The sequence below is a fragment of the Alligator mississippiensis genome, chromosome 2, assembly GCF_030867095.1.
Source record: "Alligator mississippiensis isolate rAllMis1 chromosome 2, rAllMis1, whole genome shotgun sequence".
NCBI lineage: Eukaryota > Metazoa > Chordata > Crocodylia > Alligatoridae > Alligator > Alligator mississippiensis.
In genome coordinates, this window is record NC_081825.1 from 77,895,128 (window position 1) to 77,913,846 (window position 18,719).

The 18,719-nt window shown below is 44.1% G+C and overlaps 1 protein-coding gene across 7 annotated transcripts in view; it reads left to right on the plus strand.

Moving 5' to 3' along the window:
- The window catches only part of GPM6A (glycoprotein M6A), a 419,024-nt gene that overhangs the window by 149,951 nt on the left and 250,354 nt on the right, over positions 1-18,719 (plus strand). The gene's annotated exons all lie outside the window — the stretch shown is intronic.

The following is an 18,719-nucleotide window of genomic DNA, read 5'->3' on the forward strand; positions in this document are numbered from 1 at the left end:
GATAGATTTCCTCATGGGATTTACATAAGTGCGTAAGGGATTATCTACATTGTGGTGACTGCATGTCCCAGAAGAGACAGGTTTCAGCAGGGTATATTCATGCCCTGTGCACCCATGCCTGCAAGCATACTCCAGAACCAGATTTACCAGGTCCCGGCAGATGCTCTTATTGGTGAACATCTGGGTTTGGAGTGTGCCTGGGAGCATAGTAGAGGAAATATGGAAAGTGTCAGGCCTTTACTTTCCAGAATGCAGTGCTCCCCCGATGTAGACAAATCCTTTGTGCGCTAGGTGCTTAAGTCTCATTGAAGCTCAGTGGATCTTAGGTTCCTAAATAACTTCAGAAAATATTCTTCAGAACCTTTAAATGGGTGGGTAGATGGCTGTTAATCTACATTAATGTATTAAAGTGAGTGGCCATCACTCATCAAACTTTAAAGCTCATCAAATGAGCTCCAGTTCAAGTGTCTCACCACCATTTTTAAGCGTGGGGACACTGATACATCAGATGCTGGAGGCTGCTGGAAGCACGGCAATTGCCATGTTCCAACTGACTCAGTTAATCAAGTCTGCTCCGACTCAAGCCAGAGCAGCCTCCACACTTGTGTATAGGTGTCCTTAGCGTTCAGCCAGTGTATGAATTTTTGTTCCAAAGCTTGCCTTTTAAAAGTGTTATCAGATTTCCCTTGAGCACAGGGACAGTGAGATCAGAGAGGGAATGACTGTTGTGTCAGGAGTGTGCTCCTAATAGTGTATGTGTGCTTCTATCCATTATATTTTTCTGTGATGTTTCATTCTGGTGCATAATTGCTGTTTCGTTTCACTCACGTACTTGCCATGAGAGCATTTGGTGCATTTGATCAGATGTATCGTATTTTGGGGAAGGAGTGTGCAAGTTCCATGGATTCGTTTTAGGGGGTGTTGATTGTTGTACCAGTGGAGATGTGTTGACAGGTTAACTATTTCTTGCTAAGACAAGGCTGTGTTTCACTTGATTTGTGTTGAGCAGTACAGAGTTTGTTTCTGATGATGAGTTGAGCTATATTAAAGGACTGTTTGAAATACAAGAGTGGAGCATATAGACTGGGGATTTCTCTCAAGGTCTGATTTTTGTTGAGTATAAGCTGCAGTTGTTAGGTTCCAGTGTGGGGTGGTAGATGACCAATGGGGGTCTGTGGTCACAGGAAACGTTTTTCTTTTTGTATTGTAGCAAGTTACTGTGGGGCAGTTAGGTAGTTCTTTCAAATGTACAGTCTATTTTTCTACCGGAATGAGATTTTAAACTGGCAGGTGGGTATCACAAGTATTCTCCTCAGAGCACATGTAGTGGTATTTGAAGGCCTGACTGTAGATTGCATCTTTTTGGTGTGCTTAGGATGATTGTTAGTCTTGTGGATTGTAGTATCTAGAAAGTTGCTATTAGTGTAGGAATATTCCATAGAAAGTTTGATCGAGCAGTGATAGTTGTTAAACCTGTGGTGGAAGTTTAATAAATGAGTCCAGATGTTCAGTCCATATGATGGAAATCTGTGTAACTCAAGTATAGTGCAGTTTTTCTAGAATTTCTTCTTCCAGGTGGATCATGAAGAGGTTGGCATATTGAAGAGCCACCTTTGTGCCCATAATTTGGAGGAAAGGTCACTTGTTGAAAGTGAAGTTGTTTTAGGTGAGGATGAAATGGATGATTTGTGCAACATATTGCAAATCCAAGTGTACTCTCTGTTCTTGTAGGTATTTCAGGAAGGTAGCTGTGCCTTCATGGCGTGGGATGTTAGTGTACAGGCTAGTGACTCCATGATTGCAAGTATGGTCTTCTTAGGGAGGTGGCTGATGGTCTGGATTCTGTTGATGAAGTCTGTGGGATATTAGAATGCTGAAAGTAAAGCTATGCAATGCTTCCAAAAATAAGGACACACATTGAGATAATGAAATAAAAATGATGTGCCAAGCTTTAGGTAGCCATACCAAAGTTTGAAAAAAAAACCAAACCAACCCCACCCTCCTAGGGTTTTAAACTTTGGTCCTTAAATGTGTTGTTAGGCATGTAAACCAGAAGTATGGATTCTCTTTTTTTGTTGTTTTTTGAAAAAAATAGCAGTGAGCGCCCAATACTTCTTAAACTTGAAGCTTCTGGGTGCTGATTTCTGACAATCAAGTCACTGATTAGGAGCTAACCGTGAGCAATTTTCTTTTAAAAGTGATGCCTCCAGTTTGGCAAGTTTTGGCTTTTGTTCTTTAGAGTTCTAGTTTACTAAAATGACACTGCGGAGTAAGTGATGAAAACAAAGACTAAAAGACCCATCTCTTTTATGAGGAAACTATAACTGTACAGTGATAACATAAACTATACTATACTGGTTGCATTGCAACAATACTATATTGGTTGCATTGCATTTGCGTTGCATTGTGTTCACAGTCATTGTTAACAACTGATGAGAAATGTGAATGCAGAATTTTAAACTGTTTAGACTGGCTGAAATTGTAGCTGCCCACTCCCTGAATGTGACATCTTATGGAGAATGTATAACTCCCAACCTCCAGTATTTGTGCTGACTGCCTCTTAGTCTTTTGAATGGAGTTTAAGGCATTAGTTATAACCTATAAAGCTTCAAGTGGTCTGTAATGTGCCTACCTGAGTGACCTTGAAGCATACTTCCTCTGAAACAGCCTGATTGTGATGAATTTCCAGGCATTCTGCCAAAGACATCTGCTTCATGGGGTTTTTTGGAGAGGGTTAAGAGTCTGCTCCCAAAATGAAGGAGAGCTTTTTTTTTTGGTAGGTAGCTGGCTGGCAGAGATCTTGGCAGAGATTACTTTAAAGCTACTGTGGTTTTATTACACTAATTATGTGGTGGGCATTGTTTTTTGTTGCCTTTGTGCTGCCAGAAAAAGAATTATGGAGGCACAAACTGAAAACAAATAGACGTCCATGCCTTTTTCACACCGCAAATCGGTTGTGACAAAAGGTAGTGATGATTTCTGCCACTTTATTGCACTGGAGTCTATTTGCTTAATGACAGAAGAGCACAGGCAGCCTGGAGCTACGCGCACTATCCAGCCACCCCAGGCAGGCACCCACAGGGTTGAAGGGCTCGTTTCTGCATGCCCTGGAGGCCTGTCCCAGATCAGGCTCCTCAGGCCTCTGGAGTGCACCTCTGGAAGTGGGGAACCCTGACTTTCCCTCCTTTCAGAGATGTGCCCCAGATTTAACTGGGGTGCATCTCCGGAAGCAGGAAAAATGGTAACCAAGATTAACCAGTGGGATAATGGGTCATGTCTATTTGTCCAGTGAAGTGGTTCAGCTCTGCAGGGACAAATCCTGACATAGCCGATCCACTTCTCTTGGCAAAGTCTATTTAAGGCCATAGTGTCCTTATAAATAAAAATAAGGACACAGTTCACATAGTGTAATATACCACTCGGCAGCCCCTAAAACCATCAAACATAAAATGAAGGTACCTGAGCACTCAACCGTCAAAGGAGAATTCTAAAGAGGAAGAAAATCCTCTTTGCCAGGTAAATAGTATAGTTTGCCTTCATTTCATATCTATAAAGTAATTACATTCAGTACCTTCTCATTCTGTTCTGGAGTTTTCATTTGGGCTAAGTACAGACAGACAAAGAGTCTGGGGCTGAATTGATTCAGTCTTTGCAGGTTAGGCTAAGCTGCAGAAATTGAACCAATAAGCAAATGAATACACATTAACTTTGGATTCACAAAATGTAGCCACTTGCCTGCAGTGGCTCAAGCCTGAGGGTGCTAGAGCATGTCTGCTGGCCACTGCCAAAGGGAAGAGAGCCCTCCAAGACTTCTCTCTTATCTCCCACTGGAGCTGAGTGGGCATGGCCAGGCTGCAGCCCATGCTTTGCCTGGGATGGGGTGGGCGGGGGGGGTGGAAGGTAGTGCTATTGAATTACTAAAAGGTTGAACAAGAATAGTTCTTTCTCGAAAAACTATGAACACAGTCTGGGCTGTGTGTTTGCTTATGATTCCTGCTGCCCCCAAGGTCTCTGGGATTTGCAGTCCACAATCACAGCAGCAGGACTCTCAGGCTTGCTTATCACTTCCTCTTCCTACTTCCAGGTGCCTCTGGGGTTTATAGTCTACAATTGCAGCTAGCACTAAGTTTTAGCATGGCAGGGAAGCTCTATAATCGGGGGAAGGTGAATTTAACCCCCCTACCTGGCCCCAGACCCCAGCTGGGGTTGCCTGGTGGGGCCACTGAGCCAGCCCTCACTACCCCAGCTAGGGAGCAGAGGGCAGGGCTGGCCCTGCTCTCTGGAGCAGACAGCACAGCCCAGCCCAGGGCTGAAAAGCATGTTGGGGGACTCTGATTTAACTTACACCAGGAAGGGGTCTGGGACAGAAGTTTCATAAACCGGTTTGACCTAAATCAGTTAAGCCTGATACTACATGCAATGTGATTTATCTTAAACCAGTTTCAGCCATTTTGAAACTGGTTTATGTGCACTGAACTTCTGTTACAGGTTTAAACCAGTTTCTGATCACTTAAACCAGTTTATATATAATGTCTGTCCCTAACCCTAATGATGATACATAAATGAAACTGTTTTGAAGTCCATGGAATCTTACATATGGAATAGCAGGATTCTAAATGTACTGTTTTTTATTTTTAAAATGTTTGTCTGAAAAGTTGTATGCCAAGTAAACAGACATCACGGATCTCTTTATTCTACATCTGCTTCTTTCTGTTTTACTTATTAAGCACATAAGTTTGATCCTGTTCTATCCTGCTTGAGTCCCTGAAAAAAGGGTAATGTACCCACTCTTGTACCATGCCATCATCTTAGCCTGAAGGCTAAGTCACAAGAGCAGCAAGCTGGAGGAGGATCTACCCACTGTTTATGTTAAGTATTTTTAGGAACTCAAATAGGGTGGAAGATGTTCACACTTATGTGACTGTTGTCACTTACATGCCTAATATTTTTAAATAGGATATGGCTTGATGTCTAAATTTACTATGCTTTGGTCCACTGTCTACTAGCTGCTCACTGCAGGCTGCTGCTGAAGCAGAAGCAGTGTTTTGGGTGGGTAAAACAGTACTGGTGAGAGATGTGGCTAATTAGCTCACTCCAGTCCACTTACCCCACCTGTGGGTCTATACAGACACTGTTTCTATGTTTCCCTGTTAGGAGGCAGCCTGCCCTGGCACAGTGCAGTGGGTACTTGCAAATATAAAAATCCCCTTCCCCCAAAATGTCACTTTATTTTAAACTTAGCATGTTCCTGCACCAAGCCCTGTGTGTGCCCAAAAGAAGCAACACATTACTTCAACCTAGCTCGCCCAATGTCTATAAAATCGGGCACTTTAGTGGGGCTTTTTTGGTGTTTTCATCTAATAGCTGATTGAATCCGCTTTAGCTATAAGTGCTAAAAAGCACCACTGAAGTGCCCGATTTTTACAGATGCTGCAGAGTGGGGTTGAATTACCATACTGCTTCTTCCTGTAAAGTGCATCTTTTTTCTTTTTTTTAAATGCCTGCAAGCAGCCAGCGTAGTGTGTTTGAGGATGATGTGTTGAGGCACAGTGGCCAGGTACAGACATTACACTTCACCAGTGTAAGTGATCAGAAACCAGTCTATACCCATAACAGAACAGAAGTTTGGCTAACAGACTGGTTTAAAAATGGTGTAACCTGGTCTAAGATTTGCTCCCCTCCCCTCCTTCCCCCACCCACCAAAGGGTGAATATGTGTTCATTTGTTACCTATCTAAATTATGCCACTTATAGAAAACTGTTTAACTTAGATTGATTCTGCCTCCCGCTTTTTGAATGTCTGTGCCTAGCAAGCAAGTTAACTATGCAGATGTGGCCAAAGAGTGTGTCTGTGTTTGTAGGAGGAGGTTGCTGCAGTGATGCAAAATGTAATTGGGGATGTAAGTGGAGAGTAAAATCAATTTGAAAATGTCTTTTGAGTGAAAAACTCAGGCCACTGTTCCTGGCTAGTTACAGACAGTCAAAAATCCCAACGCTGAATCAATTCAGTCTTTGCAGGTTAGTCTAAACTTTAGAAATTAAACTGAGAAACAACTGGACACACGTTTGCTTTTGATTCTGGAAATGCAGCCACATGCCTGCAGTGGCTCAAGTCAGAAGCCAAGGGGTGCTAGAGCATGGCTCCCTGGCACGTAGCTAGCATGGGCTATGTGCTTGCTTCTTCTTCCTGCTACCCCCGAGGTCTCTCGCATTTGCAGTCCAGTATCATAACAGCAGGACTCTGCAGAGTTGCTCATCACTGTCTCTTCCTGCTTCCAGGTGCCTCTGGGATTTGTAGTCCACAGTTGCAGCCAGCACTAAGTTTCAGTAAGTTTAGTGGGGCAGGGCAGGGCAGCTCTGTACTTGGGGAAAGCAGGGCTTAATCCCCCAACCCTAGACCCCAGCTGGAGTTTGCCTGAGAAGGGCAGTCCCTATCTCCCCCCGCCTCCCCTCTCTGCTGGAGTAGACAGTCCAGCCCAGCCCAGCCTAGAGCTAGAAAGCATGTGGGGATGCTGGGGGACTCTGGTTTAACTTAAACCAGGACGGGGTCTTGGACAGAAGTTTCATAAACTGGCTTGACCTAAATCAGTTAAGTCTGATACTACATTCTACCAGGTTTATCTTAAACCAATTTCAGCCATTTTGAAACTGGTTTATTTGCACTGAACTTCTGTTACAGGTTTAAACCAGTTTCTGATCCCTTTAAACCAGTTTATATGTAACTTCTGTACATAGCCCTTGTGATGTTTATAGAAACATTTATTATCTATGATAAAATCTATCCTTTTCTCAGTTTTCCACTCACTAAAACCCTGGTTTATGCCTTAGTCATATATAACTTGTGTTTCACCTTATTGGCTTTCCTATATCTTGTCCCTCTCCAAAATAAAATACTACTCAGTTTTGTCTCTTACTGATCTGTCTATATCTTCCTACTTCATCATTTCCTTTACCATGATTTCCCTGTCCTAAATTTGCATTGCTTACCTTAATTATCAAGGCTTTTCTCATTCTAAATTTCTTTTCTCATTTCTCTCTGGGCCTCCAACTGCTACGAATTTTGTTCCTAAACTTTCCTAGGCTGTTGCTTTTGATTCTTTTTATCTTATTTCTGGTCCTTTTTCATATTTGCTCCCCTGCTTGACACATGAGACAGCCTTCTGCACTGTGTTCTTTCAAAATCAATTTAAGATTCAACTTTTCTGAATAACATGTAGGGAGCAAGACAGCTCGCTCTCCCTATTTCTGCTATTTAGTTTTGTTATATGTTCTACCAAATTGTATTTTTAGTCTGCAAAATCTTTGCAGATTGAGACTTGCATTTACTGAGCTTATTCAGAACAGTTCTAGATCTTTATAAACAAGAATAACAGAAACCCATTTACTGATGCATAAAATGTGAAAGAGTTCCCTGTGGTTATAGAGAAAGTGTCAAATAGAATTGACAATATCACCAAGGAGGCCTGGCTCTTAGTTCTGGTTTTTATCAGCTTCCTCTTTGCTGGCAAAAGTGATACTAATTATTGAAGAGCACATGGTGCTCTTTATCCAGGCTTCCCACAATAATCATTGATGTCAGTGTGATTTACACATTAATAGTAAAGGCTGTATATGAATCTGTTACACATTGATGAAATTAGACATAAATGTAGCTGCAAAGCTTTTGAAATTAATAGCCAAGGCTCTTTGTAGGAGTAGGCCTAAGAACTGCTTATGTTGCTATCAACACAGTAAATGGGCATTTATGCACATACTTTTCTGTTCTGTGATGTGCTGGAGATCCCCCGCTTTGGAGCAGACTCTGTGCCATGAGCTGAGGCCAACTGTGCTGCACCACGTGCAGTTGTATAAGTGGCGAAATGCAGGTCAGCATGCAGAAAATGGCAGTGGTGCACCTTTAAACTAAAGCACCTCTGATGTGTTTTAGTTCAAAAACCCGCTGCCACCACCATTTTGTCAGCTCTGACGTGTATTTCGCCCTTTATACAACCACAAGCATCGCAGCGCTGTGTGCTTTTCAAAGCGCCTGGCACTGAGGTGCTTGCGTGCCTAATAATGGTCTTATTGCTTTAAATTTTGCAATGTTTTGCACCGTTTTGGTGTAGCCCAGACCATCAAAATGAAACTGAAATGTTGGTGCAGGTTTGGGGAATGAGTTCTAGTATGTTATAATAGTATTCAAACATTTGAAACTAATCCAAAAAGCCTAATGCCAGCGTAAGAAGAGGAGTGCAGAATCAGTTGAATGAGGTGTAAAGGCTACAAAATGAAGTGTTAGGCACAGTTCCTGCCTTCCTTCAATAGCTCTGCTGGTATTTGGAAGCTGCCAAGGTGTACCGAGGCTTTTACCTTAATCTATGATAACTTTATGAAATCATGCTATAGTAAAAGTGCTGGCATAATTATAGCATAATGATGAGCAGGCCTTTTAGGTCAGCTGTGTTTTTGCTAATGGTATACACTAGATTCTCCCCCATCCCCCATCTGACACAGTCATTAAATATTGAAGACACAGGGGAAGCTGTTGTGGGCATTTGGAGTATTTTCTTGGCCTTATATGTGTTTGGATGTAGGGATTTTTTTTCCACCTTGAACTGCTGTGCTTCGACTGTGCCATCTGTGCCATTGGTGTTTCCAGCATATCTCCTTCTATTATCACCAGGCATACTCTCTTCAACAAGCTGAAAGCTTGTATCATCTATATGGCTATTGACTGCCTCATTACTGTTAGATTCCTACTCAAGCACCTTTCTCTTTCTTGCATATCATTTGAATGTGAAAAATAAATTCAAAGACTATAGTTAAAACACTAAATGGCTCATTTTTAATTATATGAATATAAAAATTGCTGAAACAGGCCACCTATACCTGCCACAGGGAAACAGGAATTATATGTGCATACTTAGCAAGTTATCTTTCATAATGTAAGTCTGTCCCCATTATCTTTTCAGGTTTATTTCCCATATATCTGAACATTTCAGTGGGTTATAATTTTTACAATTATCTTTTTAATATAGGCTTGACTACATTTGTTTCAGGAATGTAACAGTTTCCAGCAACTAAATTTTGCAGTATTTTCAGGTATTTAATTATTTTGTATCTTGTTTCTCTGCTTCCTCATAATTCCTGATCATTTTTGCAGCTTAGAAGAGAGTCCATCTACTTTGTTTTGTAGGACTGAGAGCACTACCAGTCAGGAATAACCCATCCTAAGCTATTCCTGTGTTCAAATTCTTAGTCAAGGCAATGGAGTGCTGTGTTGATACAAAATTAAATTGTTCTGTTTTATTTCTAAACAGATAATTTTACTAGGCTGCTTGCAGTCCTTCAGACACCACAGCATGTCCTAAATATAACAGGCAATATAAGTAATTATTATGAATTTTATTGAGGTTGTTCTTTTGGATTTTGTTTTGAAAATAGTAACCTTCAGTGTGATACACTATATATAATCTAAGACTGTCCTTATAAAGTGTGATGAGTAATCATTTGGTTGGTGGTAGAATGGAAAACAGAGCTCATTAAAATAGAAGTTAGTTATAAATCCTATAAATCTTGCATATCCAGTAACATTTAGTAAAGTAAAAAATATAGTACCTTTACAGGAAATGTGTGATGGAATATACCTCCTCTTCATAAACATGGAGTCAGTATATTGTAGGTCTTCCAGGTCATATTGGATCTGTGCAATATTGTCAGCATATTAAAACAATTTATACATTTTGTATTTTAACGATGGCACAGAGGAAGCGGGTAATATATTTTCTTTTTTTCTGTACACAACTGATTTTAGTGTTGTTTATATTTTCCTGACTATAATGACTTGGTTTTTGGTAACTTTATGGTGGTTGTTTCCAAAGAATATACTCTCTTTGTAAAGAAAAAGTTAACATGAATCTTTTTTTCCAAAAGTGTGAATGATTTTGTGTGTGCTGGGGTGGAACAGCATTTGTTCTGTCAGTGTCACAGCATTTATTTTAATCTCTGAATTAATTTTCTTTGGTTGCTAGGCAATTTTTACTTTATAGTTTTATTAGAAAGTGACTAGTTCAAGTTGATTTTTAGTTCTGAATCCTCAATTGTTTCCTTTAACCTTGACATGATTAGAAAATGTACTCTAGCATGGTATGATGATTGAAAACAATGTTTATGCTAATGGGTAATTTTATGAATACTGATAATAAAATGCCTAAGTGGTGGGGGCCTTGTCCTGTACTTCTTCTGAATCCTAAGCTTTCACTGAATTCAGTGGAAAAATAAGGTATTTGGGAAATGCAAGATTGGGCCTTTTTTTAGGGAACTTTTCAATTGCTTCCTGTCATGTCTAATATGTTGGAATTGTGAGTCTTCAGTTTTTGTTCTGAACCAGAATCAGTGAGTCCATTTTGAATCCATAGTGATGATCACTTTATTATCTTAGTTATTCAGGTTTTAAACGCATTCACCAGATTTGTCCCATCTTTCAAACAGGCACGTGACCATACAAATTAGTGACAACTATAATATTAAAAAATACTACAGCATTTTACAGTGATGATCTAGCTCACTACGATTTGGTATTATGGAATATTAGTACATTCTTGCAGAGGCAAGGAGAACACCGAGAGTCTCTAAAATCACAATGCAATCAAATCTATTAGAGGTTGAGTTAGTGTTGAAAACAACTTTATTGCTCTTTTTTCACTCAACCTTTATTGTTTGTCAGGGGTAAAGAAGGAATGCTGTGGATAATGCTTAGATTCTTGACTAGAAGAGACAGTGGAGAAGATGGGGTGTGATTTGTGCTGTGAACCATAGCTCTTCTTCCTACTGGACTTCTCAGTTAACTAAATACAGTTTTTCTGGCTTTGTCTCTAGTCTGTGCTCCTGAGCTGTTGTGAGCTACAGCAGTTTGGAAATAAGTGAAACATATTTTAGTTGGCATTTGTATATAAGAGAAATGCTTTGTAGGTGTCCTGTGCTAATGCCTTCTCTTTTTTGGTTCTTGTGGTCTTGAGGTTAGATGTAAGCCATGGCTTTGCATATTGATCAAGTCAGTCCCTAATATCACAGAGCATCTTCATAGATGTTGATGATTTTTCCCCATGTGGGAGGCGAACAGTTAGTTTGAAGCAGAGACATCTGCTGGAGTGGTGACCGACCATCTTTTTGGCTGAGTTCAGTGGTGACAGAACTCAGCTGATCAGGTCTTACTGAATGATTAGGTGTTAGTAAGAATCAAGCAATTTGTTTTTTTTTTGTCCAGCTACAAAATCATTATAAGTATTAAAAAGAGAGAAGAGAATAAGGAATGCTGTATACTTTAATCATTATGTATTAAGTCTGTGCAACCTTTGAACTCTCTGGGTGCGCAGAAACATGCATGGACAGTTGGTTCCCTGGGGAGAAATAGCAGTGGTGCACTTTGAGCCATGGTGCATGGCAAGTTGCTCTGGGTGGGGTAGGGGAGGCTGGGGTCAGCACTGTGCTGGCCCCAGCAGCCTTACTTGGGGTCTTGGGGGGCTCCTGGGGCTGCACCCACAGTGATTCTGTCATGCAGAGCCTGGCCGGCAGCCTCAGCACAGCTCTGGGTGGCCCAGCTCTGCTTTTCAGAAACGAATGCTTCCTGAGTGTGCACTGAGCCAGTTTTTTTTCTGCAGTATATTTTTTCCTGTAGGATATCCAGGGGTCAAAAAACCCATGGGGAAAAAAAAAAACCTGGCACAGTGCACAGCTGGGAAGTGCACCCTTGCAGCGTGGAGTACACCAGGCTGTGTGGCATGTGGCGCTGTGAACATGTTTGCAGCGCCACGTACTGCATCACTGTAATCTTGCACCAGCTGTAATCCTGCACCAACTGCACCAGCTGTAATCCTCATATTTGTTCAGCAGGCACTTTAATAAGCAACCTTACAGGGAGTGTAGTAAGCATGAACACTGTTTTCTAGTGATATACAGTATTTTCATAATAGTAATAAAAAAAAAAGGGGTGATCAATATTTGATCATTGGAGCTAAATACAGAGGTTGAAAGAGCCTGAGGTGGAATTGATTCAATCTTTGCAGGTTTTTCTAAACTGCATAGACTGAACCAAAAACTAACTAAACTGACATTCAGAGATTTGGTGGCCAAGACAGAAGCCTGTGCTGCCCCAGGCCAGGAGCCCAGTGGGTGCTCATATGCACCACCCCTCATGGCAATATTGCCTAAGGCTGCTGAACCCAGCACAGCAGCAGCCCAGGCCTGATTGCTTGCTGGACACATGCCCCCACCTGCTGTTAGCAGCAGGGAGAGGAGAGCCAGCAGACAATTGCTCTTCAGCCCTGCCCCCTCGACACCCTCTGGCCCAGACTAGTGGGCTGGGCTGGGATCAGCTTAGCCCTACCCCCTCCCCAGCTGTCTGCCCCTGGAAGGCAGGGGAAGAAACACATCCTCCAGCTGGGGCCTGCCCAGTGTGGGAGAGAAGCCACCACTGGGGGACTTTTCCCACACCACAGCCTAGAGAGCTAGGCTGGGAATGGCTCAGCCTATTCCCCCACAGACATCCAAGAGACAAGGGGGCAGAACACACCTCGTGGCCTGGCACCAGCTCCCCAGCTGAGGTCTGTCTGGTGCTGAGCATAAAAGCCCTCACCAGGAAGGCTGGGGAGGAGGTGGGGCTGAGTGTTTCTCAGGGTGAAAAGCCCTCTCCTGGGCCTTTCCCCCTGTGCCAGGCAGACTGGCTTGGGTGGGGCCAGTACCATGCTGGGGTTTGTGTTACCTTCCTGCCTCCCCTTGCTTCTTGGAGGTGGACAGCTGGGGAAGGGTGGTGCTGAGCCCCTCAGTAGGCACTTTCTCCTGCTCTAGGCAGACCCCAGCTGGGGCCCAGTGCTGTTTATGTCCACTGAACTTCTGTTGTACAAATTTTAAACTAGTTTCTGATCACTTATGTCAATTTATGTGTAACTTCTGTCCCTAGCCCTAGACAGAAGTTACACATAAATTGGTATAAGTGATTGGAAACTGGTTCAAATCTGTAACACAACAGAAGTTCAGTGCAAATAAACCATTTTCAAAATGGCCAAAACTGGTTTAAGATAACCTTGGATGGATGTCATATAACATTTAATGGATTTAGGCTAAATCAGTTTATTGTACTTCTGTCTCAGATCACCTCCAGATTCAAATTAATTCACAGTCTCACAGCATCCCAGGATGATTTATAGATGCTAGGGTTGGAAGGGACCTCAGTGGATCATTGAGTCCAACCCCCTGCCAATGGCAGGAAAAAGTACTTGGGTCACGTGACCCCAGCCAGGGGTTTGTCTAGTTTCTTCTTGAAGACCCCCAAGGTAGAGGAGAGCACCACCTACCTTGGAAGCCTGTTGCAGATTCTGGCAACCCTAACCGTGAAGTTATTTTTGATGTTCAACCTAAATCTACACTCTATCAGCTTGTGGACATTGTTTCTGGTTATTCCAAGGGGCGCTCTGGTAAACAGAGTGTCTCCTATTCCCTGCTGCTCCTCCCCCTTTCCCCCCCAGTGAATTTGTATACTGCCACAAGATCCCCCTCAGCCTTCTCTTGCGGAGGCTGAAAAGGTCCAGGTCTCTCAGCCATTCCTCGTAAGGCCTTTCCGGCAGGCCTCTAACCATATGAGCAGCCCTCCTCTGGACCCTTTCAAGGTTGTCCACATCCTTCTTGAATTGCAATGCCCAGAATTGGACACAGTACGCCAGCTGTGGCCTGACCAGTGCCGCATAGAAGGGGAGCATCACCTCCCTGGACCTGTTCGTGATGCACCTACTAATGCATGACAAAGTGTGGTTAGCTCTGCTAATTACTTCGTCACATTGGCAACTCGTATTCATCTTGGAGTCGACAACCATTATGAGATCTCTTTCTGCCTCTGTGCTGCTGAGAAGGTCATCCCCCAGCCTATAGGTGCTGGTGATTCCCTCTCCCTAGGTGCAGCACCTTGCACTTGTCCTTGTTGAACTGCATCCTGTTGTTCTCTGCCCATTTCTCTAACCTCTCCAAGTCCACCTGAATTCAGTTTCTTTCCATCAGTGTGTTTGCTTCGCCCCATAGTTTGGTGTCATCTGCGAGTCTGGACAGGGTGCTTTTCATGTCCTCATCCAGATTGCTGATGCAGATATTGAACAGCACCAGCCCAAGGACTGAGCCTTGGGGGACCCTACTGCCCACATCTTTTGAGGATGCTTTGCATTTCCCCTCCTCCCTCACAGCGTGGGTGGGCTAGCTTTGACTCAAGCTTTCTGCTCCAGCTGAGTAGGGAGATGTTCTTTAGAGCCCCCAAGCTTCTGGCCTGGGCCACTGAAGACACGTGGCTGTATTGCTGGAATCAAAAGTGAATGTCCACTTGTTGATTAGTTCAATCTGTGCAGTTTAGACTAACTTGTGAAGATTGAATCAATTCAGCCTTGGGCTTTTGACTATCTGTACTTAGCTTGGGAGTCTTGTTGACCCCCTGTTGTATACAGAAGAGAGATATGCAGCCAGCACTCTTAAGGTTTACTTACAGTAGCAGGGGGGTTCCGAAATCATTTTCTTCTCATCACACCTCACATTAAGTTATGTCTGCTTTATTGCTTAATCGTGACCTCTGGTGATGGCTGCTGTGATGGTGGTTTATCATTTTCAGCACACGGTGACACTGGATTATAAATCTCCTGGAGCAGAAGTGTAAAGATTTTATATTGCTGTATAGGCAAAAGAGTACTGAGTTAGCGAATGCTTGCTTTTGCCTTCATACTGTGCCCTATGGTCTATGTTGCTTATTAAGGAAAATGAGTTCCATGTGATGCTCCAAAAATCCAAGCCACCAAGTAGTAGTTCTTCAGCAAATAGAAAACAAATGAAACAGGCCCCGTATCTGTGATCACCTAATAATAGAATTCTTCATAAGACGTCGAGTGGGTAAGGTAACTAGTAGGGTGAAAGTGCTAGACTATAGGAAAGCTGATTTCAATGAACTCAGGCGTTTAGTCAAGGACGCACTGCAGAGTAGGAGTTTTGAAGTGTTGGGAGCCCAAGAAGGGTGGCTGTGCCTTAAGGAAATGATCCTTCAGGCACAGAGGGAGACGATCCCAATGTGAGGAAAAGGAGGGAAAGGGGCCAGGAGGCTTCCTTGGCTGATCAGAGAAATCCAGGGCAGCCTAAGGGCCAAAAGGGGAGCACATAAAAAGTGGAAACAGGGAGAGATCACCAAAGATGAATATACCTCCTCCGCTCGCGCTTGTAGGAAGGCAGTTAGATGGGCCAAAGCTACCATGTAGCTGAGGATGGCATCCCAAGTAAAGGACAACAAGAAATTGTTTTTTAGATATATTGGGAGTAAAAGGAAGGCCCAGGGAGGAATAGGACCCCTGCTAAATGGGCAGAAGCAATTGGTGACGGACAGTGGGGACAAGGCTGAACTCTTCAACGAGTTCTTTGCCTCAGTGTTCCTAAGAGAGGGGCATGACAAGTCTCTCACTGGGGTTGTAGAGAGGCAGCAGCAAGGCGCCAGACTACCATGCGTAGACCCTGAGATGGTGCAGAGTCACTTGGAAGAACTGGATGCTGTCACAACCCAAAGTTGTGATTTTTTGTTTGTGTGTGTGCTTCGGCACTGCTAAATTATTTCCCGCCAAATTTGTCGCTTTCTTTGCACAGTAGAGTTCTCTGTTGCTAGAGAACTCTAGTGCAGCGGGGGGTTTCCTGCTGGATTGCAGCTTCTTTGCAGTGTGCATCTCTTTCTTGCACTGTAGTGATACACGTTGCAAAGAAGTTCCCGCCATTTGTATTAGGATCCGCGCCATGTTATTGGCCGACTCCTAATTTAGGCACACGTGGCGGCTAGCGATTGGCTTGCTAGCCGTACAAAAGGCTTGGGTAGTTTCCGCCCAAGCCGGAGGAGGGAGGAAGAGAGAGAGATTCTGTGTGAAGATCTCCAAGCGCTGTGGACCCTCGCGGACCCGATGCGCCGCCCCTAAGCAGGCAAGAGTGGCGATAGAACCTACGGAGCTTTCGCTTCTCGCCTCTCCCCGTCACCGAGCGCAATCCCTGGACGTATCCCTTTCCTGTAATTTCGGACCCGCGGAGCCTAGCAAACTCCGGGGAAAACTTATCAGACCCGCGGAGCCTGAATAACTTAGGGGAGATTTTCGAACCCAACTTAACCGGACCCGCGGAGCCTAGCAAACGCCGTGGGAGCAATTGTTTTGTCAGAATCCTCCAACGAGGGTTCAAGCGGGAGCTGTGCCTGGAAACTTGTCCAGCCTACACCGATACCATCTTTGGGTGTAAGTAAACAATCTTTTCGATCAACCATTACGCCTCCGTGACTAATTCTAACTCATGTGCGCTAAACCACTTCGCGGCTCTCTCCCACCCCGCGTGTCCGAGCTGCCGGCCACAGCCCGCGTGCACCGGAGACGGGTCTGGTACGACCCCGGTTCGCCCCCGGCTTGCCCATGGTGGCCAGAGTGGGATCAGAATCACCGCCGCACATGGCGACGAGGGCGGGCTCGGGGCCCGGCCCGCACAGATGCCTTTATGTCGGCAGGCCCGGATGAGCTCCATCCGAGGGTGCTGAAGGCACTGGCCAACATCATTGCACAGCCACTGGCGGGAATATTTGAACACTTGTGGTGCACGGGCTGAGTCCCGGAGTACTGGAAAAGGGCCAAAGTGTTCCCCATTTTCAAGAAGGGGAGGAAGGAGGACCCGGGCAACTATAGGCCAGTCAGTCTCACCTCCATCCTTGGCAAAGTCTTTGAAAAAATTATCAAGGCTCACATTTGCGAGAGCCTGGCAGGACAAATTATGCTGAGGGGAAACCAGCACGGGTTCATGGCAGGCAGATCGTGCCTGACCAATCTAGTCTCTTTTTATGACCAGGTTACGAAACGCCTGCACGCAGGAGGAAGGGTGGATGTCGATACTTAGACTTCAGGAAGGCCTTCGATATGGTATCCCACCCCATACTGGTGAACAAGTTAAGAGGCTGTGACTTGGATGACTACACAGTCCAGTGGGTAGCGAATTGGCTAGAGGGTCACACCCAGAGAGTTGTGGTGGATGGGTCGGTTTCGACCTGGAAGGGTGTGGGCAGTGGGGTCCCATAGGTCTCGGTCCTTGGACCGATACTCTTCAATGTCTTCATCAGCGACTTGGACGAGGGAGTGAAATGTACTCTGTCCAAGTTTGCAGATGACACAAAGCTATGGGGAGAAGTGGACACGCCGGAGGGCAGGGAACAGCTGCAAGCAGACCTGGACAGGTTGGACAAGTGGGCAGAAAACAACAGAATGCAATTCAACAAGGAGAAATGCAAAGTGCTGCACCTAGGGAGGAAAAATGTCCAGCACACCTACTGCCTAGGAAATGACCTGCTGGGTGGCACAGAAGTGGAAAGGGATCTTGGAGTCCTAGTGGACTCCAAGATGAACATGAGTTGGCAGCATGACGAAGCCATCAGAAAAGCTAATGGCACTTTATTGTGCATCAGCAGATGCATGACGAATAGATCCAAAGAGGTGATACTTCCCCTCTATCGGGTGCTGGTTATACCGCAGTTGGAGTACTGTGTGCAATTCTGGGCACCGCACTTCAAGAGGGATGCGGATAACCTGGAGAGGGTCCAGAGAAGGGCAACTCGTATGGTTAAGGGCTTGCAGACCAAGCCCTACGAGGAGAGACTTGGGCACCTGGACCTCTTCAGCCTCCGCAAGAGAAGGTTGAGAGGCGACCTTGTGGCTGCCTATAAGTTTATCACGGGGGCACAGAAGGGAATTGGTGAGGTTTTATTTACCAAGGCGCCCCCGGGGGTTACAAGAAATAATGGCCACAAGCTAGCAGAGAGCAGATTTAGACTGGACATTAGGAAGAACTTCTTCACAATTAGAGTGGCCAAGGTCTGGAACGGGCTCCCAAGGGAGGTGGTGGTGTCCCCTACCCTGGGGGTCTTCAAGAGGAGGTTGGATATGCATCTAGCTGGGGTCATCTAGACCCAGCACTCTTTTCTGCCTATGCAGGGGGTCGGACTCGATGATCTATTGAGGTCCCTTCCAACCCTAACATCTATGAATCTATGAATCTCCCAAAAAACTACCTTGATGAGTTCCAAGAGAATGCAGGATTGCTATATACAACCACTATACATATTCTGACCCTTTTTCTAACTTGGGGATTCTCCTATTACAAAAAAAGTGAAAAAGAGAAAAAATAGTTTTGTGACTCTTCCATAGTAAGTAATAATAATCACAAATTTGTTATAAAATAATGATGCTGTTTTTTTCATTGTGGACTTTTTCCTGTGGAGATATGCCCTGTTCTAGCTTTGTGATCGATCAAACTGAATTTGCAGAAAGTCAGTATCTGATCCACACACTAAATTGATAGAGTCAAGATCAGTTCTCAGCCATGCTACGGATTTCCTTTGGGAAAGTGACTTCAGCTTCTGTACTATTCAGTCACCAATGTACTTTCATAAAACTCCCTGCTAACATTTCTCTGCCTCAGTTGCTCATCTTTTAAATGTAATATGATTCCTCATGTCTTCCCATCTTTTAGTGTCTTGTGTGTTGTCTATCCTTAGAGTAGGGAATGGCCTCTCCCTATGTTTGTATAGTGCCTAGCAAATTGGGATGCTGGTGAAGCCTCTCAGCTATACTATGATTTAGGAAAATATTTATTGGATGTATCGGTGGTCCATAAAACTTGCGGCCATTAGTACACAGTCTTCCTTAACAGAGG